This window comes from Carica papaya, chromosome 8 (assembly GCF_054855325.1).
Source record: "Carica papaya isolate Zhongbai chromosome 8, ASM5485532v1, whole genome shotgun sequence".
NCBI classification, from domain to species: Eukaryota; Viridiplantae; Streptophyta; class Magnoliopsida; order Brassicales; family Caricaceae; genus Carica; species Carica papaya.
Genome location: NC_142316.1, coordinates 10,681,029 through 10,698,583, shown reverse-complemented (window position 1 = coordinate 10,698,583; position 17,555 = coordinate 10,681,029). Strand labels below are relative to the sequence as shown.

The following is a 17,555-nucleotide window of genomic DNA, read 5'->3' as shown; positions in this document are numbered from 1 at the left end:
CGTGCTGAAAATACATACACTCCATCTTCCCTCCCCCCCTCCCATCATTTGTTTCCTTGTGCGTTCACACTGCACCTCTCTTTCTTGTTCTAATATCGATTAAAATGCCCCAGATTCTTGACTCACATTTGCGTATAAACCAGCGGACCATAGTTCCAGTCGCGCGTAACGTCGAACGACCCATCTAAAAAAAAATTATTACGATACGAGGACTTCCCAAGAGGTCACCCATCCGAGTACTACACTCGCCCAAGCACACTTAACTGCAGAGTTCTGATGGGATCAAGTGCATTAGTGCTGGTATGATGCCACTTGTTTAATTTTGCGCTTCAAATACATACACTCCTTCTCTTTTCTTCCTCCTCCCGTCATTTGTTTCCATGTGCGTGCGCACTGCACCTCCCGTACTCGTTTTAATATCAAGTAAAATGCCACGGCGCCGTGACTCACATTTGCGAATAAACCTACGGACCATAAATCAAGTCGCGCGTAACGTCGAAAGAATCATCTACAAAAAGATGGGTTCAACACGAGGACCAACCAAGAAAATGGGTGAAATATAAAGACTTTGCATGAGGTCACCCATCCGAGTACTTTTCTCGCCCAAGCACCCTTAACTGCGGAGTTCTGATAAAATCCGTTGCATTAGTGCTGGTATGATCCCTCATGTTTCATTCTGCACTGCAAATACATGCACTCTTTCTCCTCCCATCCCCCCTCCTGTTATTTGTTTCCTTGTGCGTGCACTCTGCATCTCTCTTTCTCGTTCTAATATCAAGTAATATGCCCCGGCACCGTGACACACCTTTGCAAATGAACCAGCGGTTTATAATTCCATTCGCGCGTAACGTCGAACAACCCATCCGAAAAAAAATAGGTACAACACGAGGGCTTCCCAAGTGGTCACCCATCCGAGTACTACTCTCGCCCAAGCACACTTAACTGCGGAGTTCTGATGGGATCCGGAGCTTTAGTCTTGGTATGATCGCACCTGTTTAATTTCGCGCTGCAAATACATACACTCCTTCTCCTTTCTTCCCCCTCCCGTCATTTGTTTCCTTGTGCGTTAACACTTCACCTCTCATTTTCGTTCTAATATCGATTAAAATGCCCCTGCTTATTGACTCACATTTGCGTATAAACCAGCGGACCCTAGTTCCAGACGCGCGTAACGTCGAACGACCCGTCTGAAAAAAAATTGGTGCGACACGAGGACTTCCCATGAGGTCACCCATTCGAGTACTAATCTCGCCCAAGCACACTTAACTACGGAGTTCTGATGGGATCCGGTGCAATAGTGCTGGTATGATCGCACCCATTTAATTTTGCGCTACAATTACATAAACTCATTCCCCTTTCTTCCCCCTCCCGTCATTTGTTTCCTTGTGCGTGCGCACTGCACCTCCCGTTCTCGTTCTAATATCAAGTAAAATGCCACGGCGCCGTGACTCACATTTGCGAATAAACCTGAGGACCATAATTTAAGTCACGCGTAACGTCGAAAGAATCATCAGCAAAAAAATGGGTGCAACACGATGACTTCACAAGAAAATGAGTGAAATATAAGGACTTCGCAGGAGGTAACCCATGCTAGTACTACTCTCGCCTAAGCACCCTTACCTACGGAGTTCTGATGGGATCCGGTGCAATAGTGCTGGTATGATCGCACCCATTTAATTTTGCGCTACAATTACATAAACTCATTCCCCTTTCTTCCCCCTCCCGTCATTTGTTTCCTTGTGCGTGCGCACTGCACCTCCCGTTCTCGTTCTAATATCAAGTAAAATGCAACGGTGCCGTGACTCACATTTGCGAATAAACCTGAGGACTATAATTCAACTCGCGCGTATCATCGAAAGAATTATCTGCAAAAAAATGGGTGCAACACGAGGACTTCCTAAGAAAATGGGTGAAATATAAGGACTTCGCAGGAGGTCACCCATCCTAGTGCTACTCTCGCCCAAGCACCCTTAACTTGCGGAGTTTTGATAGAATCCGTCGCATTTGTGCTGGTATGATTGCTCATGTTTCATTCTGCGCTGCAAATACATACACTTTTTCTCCCTCCATCCCCCCTCCCGTCATTTGTTTCCTTGTGCGTGCACTCTGCATCTCTCCTTCTCATTCTAATATCGATTAAAATGCCCCTGCTTCTTGACTCACATTTGCGTATGAACCAGGGGACCCTAGTTCCAGTCGCGCGTAACGTCGAACGACCCGTCTAAAAAAAAATTTAGTGCGACACGAGGACTTCCCAGGAGGTCACCCATCTGAGTACTACTCTCGCCCAAGCACACTTAACTGCGGAGTTCTGATGGGATCCGGTGCATTAGTGCTGGTATGATCGCACCAAATTAATTTTGCGCTGCAAATACATAAATTCCTTACCCTTTCTTCCCCCTCCTGTCATTCGTTTCCTTGTGCGTGCGCACTGCACCTCTCGTTCTTATTCAAATATCAAGTAAAATGCCACGGCGCCGTGACTCACATTTGCGAATAAATCTGCGGACCATAATTAAAGTCGCGCGTAACGTCGAACGGCACATCTGAAAAAAAGAAAATGGGTGTAACACGAGAACTTCCCAGGAGGTTACCCATCATTGTACTACTTTCGCCAAAGCACACTTAACTGCCGAGTTCTGATGGGATTCGGTGCATTTATGCTGGTATGATCGCACCTGTTTAATTTCGCGCTGCAAATACATAAACTCCTTCTCCTTTCTTCCCCCTCCCGTCATTTGTTTCCTTGTGCGTGCGCACTGCACCTCTCGTTCTCGTTCAAATATCAGGTAAAATGCCACGGTGCCGTGACTTACATTTGCGAATAAATCTGCGGACCATAATTAAAGTCGCGCGTAACGTCGAATGACACATCTGAAAAAAAAGAAAATGGGTGCAACACGAGGACTTCACAAGAAAATGGGTGAAATATAAGGACTTCGCAGGAGGTAACCCACGCTAGTACTACTCTCGCCCAAGCACCCTTACCTACGGAGTTCTGATAGAATCCGTTGCATTAGTGCTGGTATGATCGCACCTGTTTCATTTCGTGCTCAAAATACATACACTACTTCTCCTTCCCTCCCCCTCCCATCAATTGTTTCCTTGTGCGTTCACACTGTACCTCTCCTTCTCGTTCTAATATCGATTAAAATGGCCCTGCTTCTTGACTCACATTTGCGTATAAACCAGCGGACCCCAGTTCCAGTCGCGCGTAACGTCGAACGACCCGTCTGAAAAAAAATTTGTGCGACGCGAGGACTTCCCAGGAGGTCACCCATGCGAGTACTTCTCTCGACCAAGCACACTTAACTGCGGAGTTCTGATGAGATCCGGTGCATTAGTGCTAGTATGATCGCACTCGTTTAATTCTGCGCTGCAAATACATAAACTCCTTCTCCTTTCTTCCCCCTCCCGTCATTTGTTTCCTTGTGCGTGCGCACTGCACCTCCCGTTCTCGTTCTAATATTAAGTAAAATGCTACATCGCCGTGACTCACATTTGCGAATAAACCTGAGGACCATAATTCAAGTCGTGCGTAACGTCGAAAGAATCATCTGCAAAAAAATGGGTGCAACACGAGGACTTCACAAGAAAATGGGTGAAATATAAGGACTTCGCAGGAGGTAACCCATGGTAGTACTACTCTCGCCCAAGTACCCTTACCTACGGAGTTCTGATAGAATCTGTTGCATTTGTGCTGGTTTGATTGCACCTGTTTCATTTCTTGCTGAAAATACATACACTCCTTCTCCTTCCCTCCCCCCATCAATTGTTTCCTTGTGCATTCACACTGCACCTCTCATTCTCGTTCTAATATCGATTAAAATGCCCCTGCTTCTAGACTCACATTTGCGTATAAACCAGCGGACCCAAGTTCCAGACGCGCGTAACGTCGAACGACCCGTCTGAAAAAAAATTGGTGCGACACGAGGACTTCACAAATAAATTGGTGAAATATAAGGACTTCGCAGGAGGTAACCCATGCTAGTACTACTCTCGCTCAAGCACCCTTACCTACGGAGTTCTAATAGAATCCGTTGCATTAATGCTGGTATGATCGCACCTGTTTCATTTCGTGCTGAAAATACATACACTCTTTCTCCTTCCCTCCCCCTCCCATCAATTGTTTCCTTGTGCGTTGACGCTGCACCTCTCCTTCTCGTTCTAATATCGATTAAAATGCCCCTACTTTTTGACTCACATTTGCGTATAAACCAGCGGACCCTAGTTCTAGTCGCGCGTAACGTCGAACGACCCGTCTGAAAAAAAATTCGTGCGACACGAGGACTTCCCAAGAGGTCAACCAACCGAGTACTTCTCTCGCCCGAGCACACATAACTGCGGAGTTCTGAAGGGATCCGGGGCTTTAGTGCTGGTATGATCGCACCAGTTTAGTTTCGCGCTGCAAATACATACACTCCTTCTCTTTTCTTCCCCATCCCGTCATTTATTTCTTTGTGCGTGCACTCTGCATCTCTCTTTCTCATTCTAATATCGATTAAAATGCCCCGGCTTCTTGACTCACATTTGCGTATAAACCAGTGGACCCTAATTCCAGTCGCGCGTAACGTCAAACGACCCGTCTGAAAAAATAATTAGTGCGACACGAGGACTTCCCAAGAGGTCTCCAATCCGAGTACTACTCTCGCCCAAGCACACTTAACTGCGGAGTTCTGATGGGATCCGGTGCATTAGTGATGGTATGATCGCACCTGTTTAATTTCGCGCAGCAAATACATAAACTCCTTCTCCTTTCTTCCCCCTCCCGTCATTTGTTTCCTTGTGCGTGCGCACTGCACCTCCGTTCTCGTTCAAATATCAAGTAAAATGCCACGGCGCCGTGGCTCACATTTGCGAATCAATCTGCGGACCATAGTTCCAGTAGCGCGTAACGTCGAACGACATACACAAAAAAAAATTTTTGCGATACGAGGACTTCCCAAGAGGTCACGCATCCGAGTACTACTCTCGTCCAAGCACACTTAACTGCAGAGTTCTGATGGGATCGAGTGCATTAGTGCTGGCATGATGCCACTTGTTTAATTTTGCGCTTCAAATACATACACTCCTTCTCTTTTCTTCCTCCTCCCGTCATTTGTTTCCTTTTGCGTGTGCACTGCACCTCCCGTGCTCGTTCTAATATCAAGTAAAATGCCACGGCGCCGTGACTCACATTTGCGAATAAACATGCGGACCATAAATCAATTCGCGCGTAACGTCTAAATAATCATCTGCAAAAAGATGGGTGCAACACGAGGACCTCCCAAGAAAATGGATGAAATATAAGGACTTCGCAGGAGGTCACCCATCCGAGTACTTTTCTCGCCCAAGCACCCTTAACTGCGGAGTTCTGATAGAATCCGTTGCAATAGTGCTGGTATGGTCCCTCATGTATCATTCTGCACTGCAAATACATACACTCTGTCTCCTTCCATCCCCCCTCCCGTCATTTGTTTCCTTGTGCGTGCACTCTGCATCTCTCTTTCTCGTTCTAATATCAAGTAATATGCCCCGGCACCGTGACTCACCTTTGCAAATGAACCAGCGGTTTATAATTCCATTCGCGCGTAATGTCGAACAACCCATCCGAAAATATATAAGTGCAACACGAGGGCTTCCCAGGTGGTCACCCATCCGAGTACTACTCTCGCCCAAACACACTTAACTGCGGAGTTCTGATGGGATCCAGAGCTTTAGTGCTGGTATGATCGCATCTGTTTAATTTTGCGCTGCAAATACATACACTCCTTCTCCTTTCTTCCCCCTCCCATCATTTGTTTCCTTGTGCGTTCACACTTCACCTCTTATTCTCGTTCTAATATCGATTAAAATGCCCCTGCTTCTTGACTCACATTTGCGTATAAACCAGCGGACCCTAGTTCCAGACACGCGTAACGTCGAACGACCCGTCTGGAAAAAAATTGGTGCGACACGAGGATTTCACAAGAAAATGCGTGAAATATAAGGACTTCGCAGGAGGTAACCCATGCTAGTACTACTCTCGCCCAAGCACCCTTACCTACGGAGTTCTGATAGAATCCGTTGCATTAGTGCTGGTATGATTGCACCTGTTTCATTTCGTGCTGAAAATACATACACTCCTCCTTCCCTCCCCCTCCCATCAATTGTTTCCTTGTTCTTTCACACTGCACCTCTCCTTCTCGTTCTAATATCGATTAAAATGCCCTGCTTTTTGACTCACATTTGCGTATAAACCAGCGGACCCTAGTTCAAGTCGCGCGTAACGTCGAACGACCCGTCTGAAAAAAAATTGGTGCGACACGAGGACTTCCCAGGAGGTCAACCATCTGAGTACTAATCTCGCCCAAGCACACTTAACTGCGGAGTTCTGATGGGATCCGGTGCATTAGTGCTGGTATGATCGCACCCGTTTACTTTCGCGTTGCAAATACATAAACTCCTTCTCCTTTCTTCCCCCTCCCGTCATTTGTTTCCTTGTGCGTGCGCACTGCACCTCCCGTGCTCGTTCTAATATCAAGTAAAATGCTACGGTGCCGTGACTCACATTTGCGAATAAACCTGAGGACCATAATTAAAGTCGCGCGTATCGTCGAAAAAATCATCTGCAAAAAAATGGGTGCAACACGAGGACTTCCTAAGAAAATGGGTGAAATATAAGGACTTCGCAGGAGGTCACCCATCCTAGTGCTACACTCGCCCAAGCACCCTTAACTTGCGGAGTTCTGATAGAATCCGTTGCATTGGTGCTGGTATGATTGCTCATGTTTCATTTTGCACTGCAAATACATACACTTTTTCTCCCTCCATCCCCCCTCCCGTCATTTGTTTCCTTGTGCGTGCACTCTGCATCTCTCCTTCTCGTTCTAATATGGATTAAAATGCCCCTGCTTCTTGACTCACATTTGCGTATAAACCAGTGGACTCTAGTTCCAGTCGCGCGTAATGTCGAACGACTTGTCTGAAAAAAAAAATTAGTGCGACAAGAGGACTTCCCAGGAGGTCACCCATCTGAGTACCACTCTCTCCCAAGCACACTTAACTGCGGAATTCTGATGGGATCCGGTGCATTAGTGCTAGTATGATCGAACCTGTTTAATTTTGCGCTGCAAATACATAAACTCCTTCTTCTTTCTTCCCCCTCCCGTCATTTGTTTCCTTGTGCATGCGCACAGCACCTCTCGTTCTCGTTCAAATATCAAGTAAAATACCACGGCGATGTGACTCACATTTGGGAATAAATCTGCGGACCATAATTAAAGTCGCGCGTAACGTCGAACGGCACATCTGAAAAAAAGAAAATGGGTGCAACACGAGAAATTCCCAGGATGTAACCCATCATTGTACTACTTTCGCCAAAGCACACTTAACTGCGGAGTTCTGATGGGATCCGTTGCATTTGTGCTGGTATGATCGCACCCGTTTAATTCCGCGCTGCAAATACATAAACTCCTTCTCTTTTCTTCCCCCTCCCGTTATTTGTTTCCTTGTGCGTGCGCACTGCACCTCCCGTGCTCGGTCTAATATCAAGTAAAATGCTACGGTGCCGTGACTCACATTTGCAAATAAACCTGAGGATCATAATTCAAGTCGCGCGTATCGTCGAAAGAATCATCTGCAAAAAAATGGGTGCAACACGAGGACTTCATAAGAAAATGGGTGAAATATAAGGACTTTGCAGGAGGTCACCCATCCTCTTCTCTCGCCCAAGCACCCTTAACTTGCGGAGTTCTAATAGAATCCGTTGCATTGGTGCTGGTATGATTGCTCATGTTTCATTCTGCGCTGCAAATACACACACTTTTTCTCCCTCCATCCCCCCTCCCGTCATTTATTTCCTTGTGCGTGCACTCTGCATCTCTTTTTCTCGTTCTAATATCAATTAAATTGCCCCTGCTTCTTGACTCACATTTGCGTATAAACCAGTGGACCCTAGTTCCAGTCGCGCGTAACGTCGAACGAACCGTTTGAAAAAAAAAATTAGTGCGACACGAGGACTTCCAAGGAGGTCACCCATCCGAGTACTACTCTCGCCTAAGCACATTTAAATGCGGAGTTCTGATGGGATCCGGTGCATTAGTGCTGGTATGATCGCAGCTGTTTAATTTTGCGATGCAAATACATAAACTCATTCCCCTTTCTTCCCCCTCCCGTCATTTGTTTCCTTGAGCGTGCGCACTGCACCTCCCGTTCTCGTTCTAATATCAAGTAAAATGCTACGGCGCCGTGACTCACATTTGCGAATAAACCTGAGGACCATAATTCAAGTCGCGCGTAACGTCGAAAGAATCATCTGCAAAAAAATGGGTGCAACACGAGGACTTCACAAGAAAATGGGTGAAATATAAGGACTTCACAGGGGGTAACCCATGCTAGTACAACTCTCGCCCAAGCACCCTTACCTACAGAGTTCTAATAGAATCCGTTACATTAGTGCTGGTATGATCGCACCTGTTTCATTTCGTGCTGAAAATACATACACTCCTTCTCCTTCCCTCCCCCTCCCATCAATTGTTTCCTTGTGCGTTCACACTGCACCTCTCATTCTCGTTCTAATATCGATTAAAATGCCCCGGTTCTTGACCCACATTTGCGTATAAACCAGCGGACCCCAATTCCAGTCACGCGTAACGTCGAACGACCCGTCTGAAAAAAAATTGGTGCGACACAAGGACTTCCCAAGATGTCACCTATCCGAGTACTACTCTCGCCCAAGCACACTTAACTGCGGAGTTCTGATGGGATCCGGTGCATTAGTTCTGGTATGATCGCACCAGTTTAATTTTCCGCTGCAAATACATAAACTCCTTCTCCTTTCTTCCCCCTCCCGTCATTTGTTTCCTTGTGCGTGCGCACTTCACCTCCCGTGCTCGTTCTAATATCAAGTAAAATGCTACAGTGCTGTGACTCACATTTGCGAATAAACTTGAGGACCATAATTCAAGTCGCGTGTATCGTCGAAAGAATCATCTGCAAAAAAATGGGTGCAACACGAGGACTTCCTAAGAAAATGGGTGAAATATAAGGACTTCGCCGGAGGTCACCCATCCTAGTGCTACTCTCGCCCAAGCACCCTTAACTTGCGGAGTTCTGATAGAATCCGTTGCATTGGTGCTGGTATGATTGCTCATGTTTCATTCTGCGCTGCAAATACATACACTTTTTCTCCCTCCATCCCCCCTCCCGTCAATTGTTTCCTTGTGCGTGCACTCTGCATCTCTCCTTCTCGTTCTAATATCGATTAAAATGCCCCTGCTTCTTGACTCACATTTGCATATAAACCAGCGGACCCTAGTTTTAGTCCTGCGTAACGTCGTACGACCCGTCTGAAAAAAAATTGGTGCGACACGAGGACTTCCCAAGAGGTCACCCATCCGAGTACTACTCTCGCCCAAGCACACTTAACTGCGGTGTTTTGATGGGATCCGGTGCATTAGTGCTGGTATGATCGAACCCGTTTAATTTCGCGCTGCAAATACATAAATTCCTTCTCCTTTCTTCCCCCTCCCGTCATTTGTTTCCTTGTGCGTGCGCATTGCACCTCCCGTGCTCGTTCTAATATCAAGTAAAATGCTACGGAGCCGTGACTCACATTTTCGAATAAACCTGACGACCATAATTCAAGTCGCGCGTATCGTCGAAAGAATTATCTGCAAAAAAATGGGTGCAACACGAGGACTTCCCAAGAAAATGGGTGAAATATAAGGACTTCGCAGGAGGTCACCCATCCTAGTGCTACTCTCGCCCAAGCACCCTTAACTTGCGGATTTCTGATAGAATCTGTTGTATTCGTGCTGGTATGATTGCTCATGTTTCATTCTGCGCTGCAAATACATACACTTTTTCTCCCTCCATCCCCCCTCCCGTCATTTGTTTCCTTGTGCGTGCACTCTGCATCTCTCCTTCTCGTTCTAATATCGATTAAAATGCCCCTGCTTCCTGACTCACATTTGCGTATAAACCAGTGGACCCTAGTTCTAGTCGCACGTAACGTCGTACGACCCGTCTGAAAAAAAATTGGTGCGACACGAGGACTTCCTAAGAGGTCACCCATCCGAGTACTACTCTCGCCCAAGCACACTTAACTGCGGAGTTCTGATGGGATCCAGTGCATTAGTGCTGGTATGATCGCACCCGTTTAATTCTGCGCTGCAAATACATAAACTCCTTCTCCCTTCTTCCCCCTCCCGTCATTCGTTTCCTTGTGCGTGCGCACTGCACCTCCCGTGATCGTTCTAATATCAAGTAAAATGCTACGGTGTCGTGACTCACATTTGCGAATAAACCTGAGGACCATAATTCAAGTCGTGCGTATCGTCGAAAGAATCATCTGCAAAAAAATGGGTGCAACACGAGGACTTCCTAAGAAAATGGGTGAAATATAAGGACTTCGCAGGAGGTCACCCATCCTAGTGCTACTCTCGCCCAAGCACCCTTAACTTGCGGATTTCTGATAGAATCCGTTGCATTCGTGCTGGTAGGATTGCTCATGTTTCATTCTGCGCTGCAAATATACACACTTTTTCTCCCTCCATCCCCCCTCCCGTCATTTATTTCCATGTGCGTGCACTCTGCATCTCTCCTTCTCGTTCTAATATCGATTAAAATGCTCCTGCTTCTTGACTCACATTTGCGTATAAACCAGTGGACCCTAGTTCTAGTCGCACGTAACGTCGAACGACCCGTCTGAAAAAAAAATTACTGCGGCACGAGGACTTCCCAGAAGGTCACCCATCCGTGTACTACTCTCGCCCAAGCACACTTAACTGCGGAATTCTGATGGGATCTGGTGCATTAGTGCTGGCATGATCGCACCTGTTTAATTTTGCGCTGCAAATACATAGACTCCTTCTCCTTTCTTCCCCCTCCCGTCATTTGTTTCCTTGTACGTGCGCACTGCACCTCTCGTTCTCGTTCAAATATCAAGTAAAATGCCACGGCGTCGTGAGTCACATTTGCGAATAAATCTGCAGACCATAATTAAAGTCGCGCGTAATGTCGAACGGCACATCTGAAAAAAAGAAAATGGGTGCAACACGAGAACATCCCTGGAGGTAACCCATCATTGTACTACTTTCGCCAAAGCACACTTAACTGCGGAGTTCTGATGGGATCCGGTGCAATTGTGCTGGTGTGACCGCACCTCTTTCATTTCGCGTTGCAAATACATACACTCCTCCTTTCTTCCCCCTCCCGTCATTTGTTTCCTTGTGCGTTCACACTGCACCTCTCATTCTCGTTCTAATATCGATTAAAATGCCCCTGATTCTTGACTCACATTTGCGTATAAACCAGCGGACCATAGTTCCAGTCACGCGTAACGTCGAACGACCCAACTGAAAAAAAATTGTTGCGATACGAGGACTTCCCAAGAGGTCATCCATCCGAGTACTACTCTCGCCGAAGCACGCTCAACTGCAGAGTTCTGATGGGATCCAGTGCATTAGTGCTGGTATGATGCCACTTGTTTAATTTTGCGCTTCAAATACATACACTCCTTCTCTTTTCTTCCTCCTCCCGTCATTTGTTTCCTTGTGCCTCCCGTACTCGTTCTAATATCAAGTAAAATGCCACGGCACTGTGACTCACATTTGCGAATAAACCTGCAGACCATAAATCAAGTCGCGCGTAACGTCAAAAGAATCATCTGCAAAAAAATTGGTGCAACACGAGTACTTCACAAGAAAATGAGTGAAATATAAGGACTTCGCAGGAGGTAACCCATGCTTGTACTACTCTCGCCCAAGCACCCTTACCTACGGAGTTCTGATAGATTCCGTTGCATTAGTGCTGGTATGATCGCACCTGTTTCATTTCTTGCTGAAAATACATACACTCCTTCTCCTTCACTCCCCCTCCCATCAATTGTTTCCTTGTGCGTTCACACTGCACCTCTCCTTCTCGTTCTAATATCGATTAAAATGCCCCTGCTTCTTGACTCACATTTGCGTATAAACTAGCGGACCCCAATTCCAGTCGCGCGTAACGTCGAACGACCCGTCTGAAAAAAAATTAGTGCGTCACAAAGACTTCCTAGGAGGTCACCAATCCGAGTACTACTCTCGCCAAAGCACACTTAACTGCGGAGTTCTGATGGGATCCAGTGCATTAGTGCTGGTATGATCGCACCCGTTTAATTCCGCACTGTAAAATACATAAACTCCTTCTCCTTTCTTCCCCCTCCCGTCATTTGTTTCCTTGTGCGTGCGCACTGCACCTCCCGTTCTCGTTCTAATATCAAGTAAAATTCTACAGCGCCGTGACTCACATTTGCGAATAAATCTGAGGACCATAATTCAAGTCGCGCGTAACTTCGAAAGAATCATCTGCAAAAAAATGGGTGCAACACGAGGACTTCACAAGAAAATGGGTGAAATATAAGGACTTCGCAGGAGGTAACCCATGCTAGTACTACTCTCCCCCAAGCACCCTTACCTACGGAGTTCTGATAGAATCTGTTGCATTAGTGCTGGTATGATCGTACTTGTTTCATTTCGTGCTGAAAATACATACACTCCTTCTCCTTCCCTCCCCCTCCCATCAATTCTTTCCTTGTGCGTTCACACTGCACCTCTCCTTCTCGTTCTAATATCGATTAAAATGCCCCTGCTTCTTGACTCACATTTGCGTATAAACTAACGGACCCCAATTCCAGTCGCGCGTAACGTCGAACGAGCCGTCTGAAAAAAAATTAGTGCGACACAAAGACTTCCCAGGAGGTCACCAATCCGAGTACTACTCTTGCCAAAGCACACTTAACTGCGGAGTTCTGATGGGATCCAGTGCATTAGTGCTGGTATGATCGCACCCATTTAATTCCGCGCTGTAAATACATAAACTCCTTCTCCTTTCTTCCCCCTCCCGTCATTTGTTTCCTTGTGCGTGCGCACTGCACCTCCTGTGCTCGTTCTAATATAATGTAAAATGCTACAGTGCCGTGACTCACATTTGCGAATAAACCTGAGGACCATAATTCAAGTCGCGCGTATCGTCGAAAGAATCATCTGCTAAAAAATGAGTGCAACATGAGGACTTCCTAAGAAAATGGGTGAAATATAAGGACTTCGCAGGAGGTCACCCATCCTAGTGCTACTCTCGCCCAAACACCCTTAACTTGCGGAGTTCTGATCGAATCCGTTGCATTGGTTCTGGTATGATTGCTCATGTTTCATTCTGCGCTGCAAATACGTACACTTTTTCTCCCTCCATCCCCCCTCCCGTCATTTGTTTCCTTGTGCGTGCACTCTGCATCCCTCTTTCTCGTTCTAATATCGATTAAAATGCCCCTTCTTCTTGACGCACATTTGCGTATAAACAAGTGGACCCTATTTGCAGTCACGCGTAATGTCGAACATTTAATTTTGCGCTGCAAATACATAAACTCCTTCTCCTTTCTTCCCCCTCCCGTCATTTGTTTCCTTGTGCGTGCGCACCGCACCTCTCGTTCTCGTTCAAATATCAAGTATAATGCCACGGCGCCGTGACTCACATTTGCGAATAAATCTGCGGACCATAATTAAAGTCGCGCGTAACGTCGAACGGTACATCTGAAAAAAAGAAAATGGGTGCAACACGAGAACTTCCCAGGAGGTAACCCATCATCGTACTACTTTCGCCAAAGCACACTTAACTGCGGAGTTCTGATGGGATCCGGTGCATTTATGCTGGTGTGACCGCACCTGTTTAATTTCGTGCTGAAAATACATACACTCCTTCTTCCCTCCCCCGCTCCCATCATTTGTTTCCTTGTGCGTTCACTCTGCACCTCTCCTTCTCGTTCTAATATCGATTAAAATGCCCCTGATTCTTGACTCACATTTGCGTATAAACCAGCAGACCATAGTTCCAGTCGCGCGTAACGTCGAACGACCAATCTGAAAAAAAATTGTTGCGATACGAGGACTTCTCAAGAGGTCACCCATCCGACTACTACTCTTGCCTAAGCACATTAACTGCAGAGTTCTGATGGGATCTAGTGTATTAGTGCTGGTATGATGCCACTTGTTTAATTTTGCGCTTCAAATACATACACTCCTTCTCCTTTCTTCCTCCTCCCGTCATTTGTTTCCTTGTGCGTGCGAACTGCACCTCCCGTACTCGTTCTAATATCAAGTAAAATGCCACGGCGCTGGGACTCACATTTGCGAATAAACCTGCGGACCATAAATCAAGTCGCGCGTAACGTCGAAATAATCATCTGCAAAAAGATAGGTGCAACACGAGGACCTCCCAAGAAAATGGGTGAAATATGAGGACTTCGCAGGAGGTCACCCATCCGAGTACTTTTCTCGCCCAAACACCCTTAACTGTGGAGTTTTGATAGAATCCGTTGCATTAGTGCTGGTATGATCCCTCAAGTTTCATTCTGCACTGCAAATACATACACTCTTTCTCCTTCCATCCCCTCTCCCGTCATTTGTTTCCTTGTGCGTGCACTCTGCATCTCTCTTTCTCATTCTAATATCAAGCAATATGCCCCGGCACCGTGACTCACCTTTACAAATGAACCAGCTGTTTATAATTCCATTCGCGCGTAATGTCGAACAACCCATCCGAAAAAAAAAAATAGGTGCAACACGAGGACTTCCCAAGTGGTCACCCATCCGAGTACTAATCTCGCCCAAGCACACTTAACTACGGAGTTCTGATGGGATCCGGGGCTTTAGTGCTGGTATGATCGCGCCTGTTTAGTTTCGCGCTGCAAATACATACACTCCTTCTCCTCTCTTCCCCCTCCCGTCATTTGTTTCCTTGTGCGTTCACACTTCACCTCTCATTCTCGTTCTAATATCGATTAAAATGCCCATACTTCTTGACTCACATTTGCGTATAAACCAGCGGACCCTAGTTCCAGACGCGCGTAACGTCGAACAACCCGTCTGAAAAAAAAATTGGTGCGACACGAGAATTTCACAAGAAAATTGATGAAATATAAGGACTTCACAGGAGGTAACCCATGCTAGTACTACTCTTGCCCAAGTACCCTTACCTACGGAGTTCTGATAGAATCCGTTGCATTAGTGCTGGTATGATCGCACCTGTTTCATTTCGTGCGGAAAATACATACACTCCTTCTCCTTCCCTCCCCCTCCCATCAATTGTTTCCTTGTGCGTTCACACTGCACCTCTCTTTCTCGTTCTAATATCGATTAAAATGCCCCTGCTTCTTGACTCACATTTACGTATAAACCAGCGGACCCTAGTTCCAGTCCTGCGTAACGTCGAACGACCCGTCTAAAAAAAAATTGGTGCGACACGAGGACTTCCCAGGAGGACTTCCCAGGAGGTCACCCATCCGAGTACTACTCTCGCCCAAGCACAATTAACTGCGGAGTTCTGATGGGATCCGGTGCATTAGTGCTGGTATGATCACACCTATTTCATTTGGTGCTGAAAATACATACACTCCTTCTCCTTCCCTCCCCCTCCCATAAATTGTTTCCTTATGTGTTCACACTGCACCTCTCCTTCTCGTTCTAATATCGATTAAAATGCCCATGTTTCTTGACTCACATTTGCGTATAAACCAGCGGACCCTAGTTCCAGTCGCGCGTAACGTCGAACGACTAGTCTGAAAAAAAATTGGTGCGACACGAGGACTTCCCAGGAGGTCACCCATCCGAGTACTACTCTCGCCCAAGCACACTTAACTGCGGAGTTCTGATGGGATCCGGTGTATTAATGGTGGTATGATCGCACCCATCTAATTCCACGCTGCAAATACATAAACTCCTTCTCCTTTCTTCCCCCTCCCGTCATTTGTTTCCTTTTGCGTGCGCACTGCACCTCGCGTGCTCGTTCTAATATCAAGTAAAATGCTACGGTGCCATGACTCACATTTGCGAATAAACCTGAGGACTATAATTCAAGTCGCGCGTATCGTCGAAAGAATCATCTGCAAAAAAATGGGTGCAACACGAGGACTTCCTAAGAAAATGGGTGAAATATAAGGACTTCGCAGGAAGTCACCCATCCTAGTGCTACTCTCGCCAATGCACCTTTAACTTGCGGAGTTCTGATAGAATCCGTTGCATTGGTGCTGGTATGATTGTTCATGTTTCATTCTGCGCTGCAAATACATATACTTTTTCTCCCTCCATCCCCCCTCCCGTCATTTGTTTCCTTGTGCGTGCACTCTGCATCTCTCTTTCTCGTTCTAATATCGAATAAAATGCCCCTGCTTCTTGACTCACATTTGCGTATAAACCAGTGGACCCTTGTTCCAGTCGCGCGTAACCTCGAACGACCCGTCTGAAAAAAAAATTAGTGCGACACGAGGACTTCCCAAGACGTAACCCATTCGAGTACTACTCTCGCCCAAGCACACTTAACTGCGGAGTTCTGATGGGATCCGGTGCATTAGTGCTGGTATGATCGCACCTGTTTAATTTCGCGCTGCAAATACATAAACTCCTTCTCCTTTCTTCCCCCTCCCGTCATTTGTTTCCTTGTACGTGCGCACTGCACCTCTCGTTCTCGCTCAAATATCAAGTAAAATGCCACGGCGCCGTGACTCACATTTGCGAATAAATCTGCGGACCATAAGTAAAGTCGTGCGTAAGGTCGAACGGCACATCTGCAAAAAGAAAATGGGTGCAACACGAGAACTTCCCAGGAGGAAACCCATCATTGTACTACTTTCGCCAAAGCACACTTAACTGCGGAGTTCTGATGGGATCCGGTGCATTTGTGCTGGTGTGACCGCACCTGTTTAATTTTGTGCTGAAAATACATACACTCCTTCTTCCCTCCCCCCCTCCCATCATTTGTTTCCTTGTGCGTTCACACTGCACCTCTCCTTCTCGTTCTAATATCGATTAAAATGCCCCTGATTCTTGACTCACATTTGCGTATAAACCAGCGGACCATAGTTCCAGTCGCGCGTAACGTCGAACGACTCATCTGAAAAAAAATTGTTGCGATACGAGGACTTCCCAAGAGGTCACCCATCCGAGTACTACTCTCGCCCAAGCACACTTAACTGCAGAGTTCTGATGGGATCCAGTGCATTAGTGGTGGTATGATGCCACTTGATTAAATTTGCGCTTCAAATACATACACTCCTTCTCTTTTCTTCCTCCTCTCGTCATTTGTTTCCTTGTGCCTTCCGTACTCGTTCTAATATCAAGTAAAATGTCACGGCGCCGTGACTCACATTTGCGAATAAACATGCGGACCATAAATCAAGTCGCGCGTAACGTCGTAAGAATCATCTGCAAAAAGATGGGTGCAACACGAGGACCTCCCAAGAAAATGGGTGAAATATAAGGACTTCGCAGGAGGTCACCCATCCGAGTACTTTTCTCGCCCAAGCACCCTTAACTGCGGAGTTCTGATAGAATCCGTTGCATTAGTGCTGGTATGATCCCTCATGTTTCATTCTGCACTGCAAATACATACACTCTTTCTCCTCCCATCCCCCCTTCCGTCATTTGTTTCCTTGTGCGTGCACTCTGCATCTCTCTTTCTCGTTCTAATATCAAGTAATATGCCCCGGCACCGTGACTCACCTTTGCAAATGAACCAGCGGTTTATAATTCCATTCGTGCGTAACGTCGAACAACCCATCCGAA

General features: G+C 46.5%; 6 non-coding genes and 22 pseudogenes across 6 annotated transcripts; all 28 read right to left on the bottom strand.

Moving 5' to 3' along the window:
* Nucleotides 1–195: 195 nt before the first annotated feature.
* On the bottom strand, nt 196–313 carry LOC148241850 (5S ribosomal RNA; annotated as a pseudogene).
* A 561-nt stretch (nt 314–874) lies between these two features.
* Nucleotides 875–993, bottom strand: LOC148241849 (5S ribosomal RNA; annotated as a pseudogene).
* Nucleotides 994–1,198: 205 nt separating this feature from the next.
* On the bottom strand, nt 1,199–1,317 carry LOC148241848 (5S ribosomal RNA). Its single transcript, XR_015814451.1, has one exon. It is a non-coding gene; the product is annotated as a 5S ribosomal RNA (ribosomal RNA).
* Nucleotides 1,318–1,552: 235 nt separating this feature from the next.
* Nucleotides 1,553–1,671, bottom strand: LOC148241847 (5S ribosomal RNA; annotated as a pseudogene).
* A 562-nt stretch (nt 1,672–2,233) lies between these two features.
* On the bottom strand, nt 2,234–2,352 carry LOC148241846 (5S ribosomal RNA). The gene has a single exon (XR_015815908.1). It is a non-coding gene; the product is annotated as a 5S ribosomal RNA (ribosomal RNA).
* A 209-nt stretch (nt 2,353–2,561) lies between these two features.
* LOC148241845 (5S ribosomal RNA) lies at nt 2,562–2,680 on the bottom strand (annotated as a pseudogene).
* A 564-nt stretch (nt 2,681–3,244) lies between these two features.
* On the bottom strand, nt 3,245–3,363 carry LOC148241844 (5S ribosomal RNA; annotated as a pseudogene).
* Nucleotides 3,364–4,273: 910 nt separating this feature from the next.
* On the bottom strand, nt 4,274–4,392 carry LOC148241843 (5S ribosomal RNA; annotated as a pseudogene).
* A 206-nt stretch (nt 4,393–4,598) lies between these two features.
* Nucleotides 4,599–4,717, bottom strand: LOC148241842 (5S ribosomal RNA; annotated as a pseudogene).
* Nucleotides 4,718–5,600: 883 nt separating this feature from the next.
* LOC148241841 (5S ribosomal RNA) lies at nt 5,601–5,719 on the bottom strand (annotated as a pseudogene).
* A 555-nt stretch (nt 5,720–6,274) lies between these two features.
* LOC148241840 (5S ribosomal RNA) lies at nt 6,275–6,393 on the bottom strand. The gene has a single exon (XR_015814514.1). It is a non-coding gene; the product is annotated as a 5S ribosomal RNA (ribosomal RNA).
* Nucleotides 6,394–6,956: 563 nt separating this feature from the next.
* LOC148241839 (5S ribosomal RNA) lies at nt 6,957–7,075 on the bottom strand (annotated as a pseudogene).
* A 209-nt stretch (nt 7,076–7,284) lies between these two features.
* On the bottom strand, nt 7,285–7,403 carry LOC148241838 (5S ribosomal RNA; annotated as a pseudogene).
* A 559-nt stretch (nt 7,404–7,962) lies between these two features.
* On the bottom strand, nt 7,963–8,081 carry LOC148241837 (5S ribosomal RNA; annotated as a pseudogene).
* A 558-nt stretch (nt 8,082–8,639) lies between these two features.
* On the bottom strand, nt 8,640–8,758 carry LOC148241836 (5S ribosomal RNA; annotated as a pseudogene).
* A 561-nt stretch (nt 8,759–9,319) lies between these two features.
* Nucleotides 9,320–9,438, bottom strand: LOC148241835 (5S ribosomal RNA; annotated as a pseudogene).
* Nucleotides 9,439–9,999: 561 nt separating this feature from the next.
* Nucleotides 10,000–10,118, bottom strand: LOC148241834 (5S ribosomal RNA). Its single transcript, XR_015815345.1, has one exon. It is a non-coding gene; the product is annotated as a 5S ribosomal RNA (ribosomal RNA).
* A 562-nt stretch (nt 10,119–10,680) lies between these two features.
* Nucleotides 10,681–10,799, bottom strand: LOC148241833 (5S ribosomal RNA; annotated as a pseudogene).
* A 209-nt stretch (nt 10,800–11,008) lies between these two features.
* On the bottom strand, nt 11,009–11,127 carry LOC148241832 (5S ribosomal RNA; annotated as a pseudogene).
* Nucleotides 11,128–11,994: 867 nt separating this feature from the next.
* LOC148241831 (5S ribosomal RNA) lies at nt 11,995–12,113 on the bottom strand (annotated as a pseudogene).
* Nucleotides 12,114–12,673: 560 nt separating this feature from the next.
* On the bottom strand, nt 12,674–12,792 carry LOC148241830 (5S ribosomal RNA; annotated as a pseudogene).
* Nucleotides 12,793–13,544: 752 nt separating this feature from the next.
* Nucleotides 13,545–13,663, bottom strand: LOC148241829 (5S ribosomal RNA; annotated as a pseudogene).
* Nucleotides 13,664–14,548: 885 nt separating this feature from the next.
* Nucleotides 14,549–14,667, bottom strand: LOC148241828 (5S ribosomal RNA). The gene has a single exon (XR_015814791.1). It is a non-coding gene; the product is annotated as a 5S ribosomal RNA (ribosomal RNA).
* A 560-nt stretch (nt 14,668–15,227) lies between these two features.
* LOC148241827 (5S ribosomal RNA) lies at nt 15,228–15,359 on the bottom strand (annotated as a pseudogene).
* A 205-nt stretch (nt 15,360–15,564) lies between these two features.
* LOC148241826 (5S ribosomal RNA) lies at nt 15,565–15,683 on the bottom strand. The gene has a single exon (XR_015814800.1). It is a non-coding gene; the product is annotated as a 5S ribosomal RNA (ribosomal RNA).
* Nucleotides 15,684–16,245: 562 nt separating this feature from the next.
* On the bottom strand, nt 16,246–16,364 carry LOC148241825 (5S ribosomal RNA; annotated as a pseudogene).
* A 208-nt stretch (nt 16,365–16,572) lies between these two features.
* Nucleotides 16,573–16,691, bottom strand: LOC148241824 (5S ribosomal RNA; annotated as a pseudogene).
* Nucleotides 16,692–16,895: 204 nt separating this feature from the next.
* On the bottom strand, nt 16,896–17,013 carry LOC148241823 (5S ribosomal RNA; annotated as a pseudogene).
* Nucleotides 17,014–17,555: the final 542 nt, after the last annotated feature.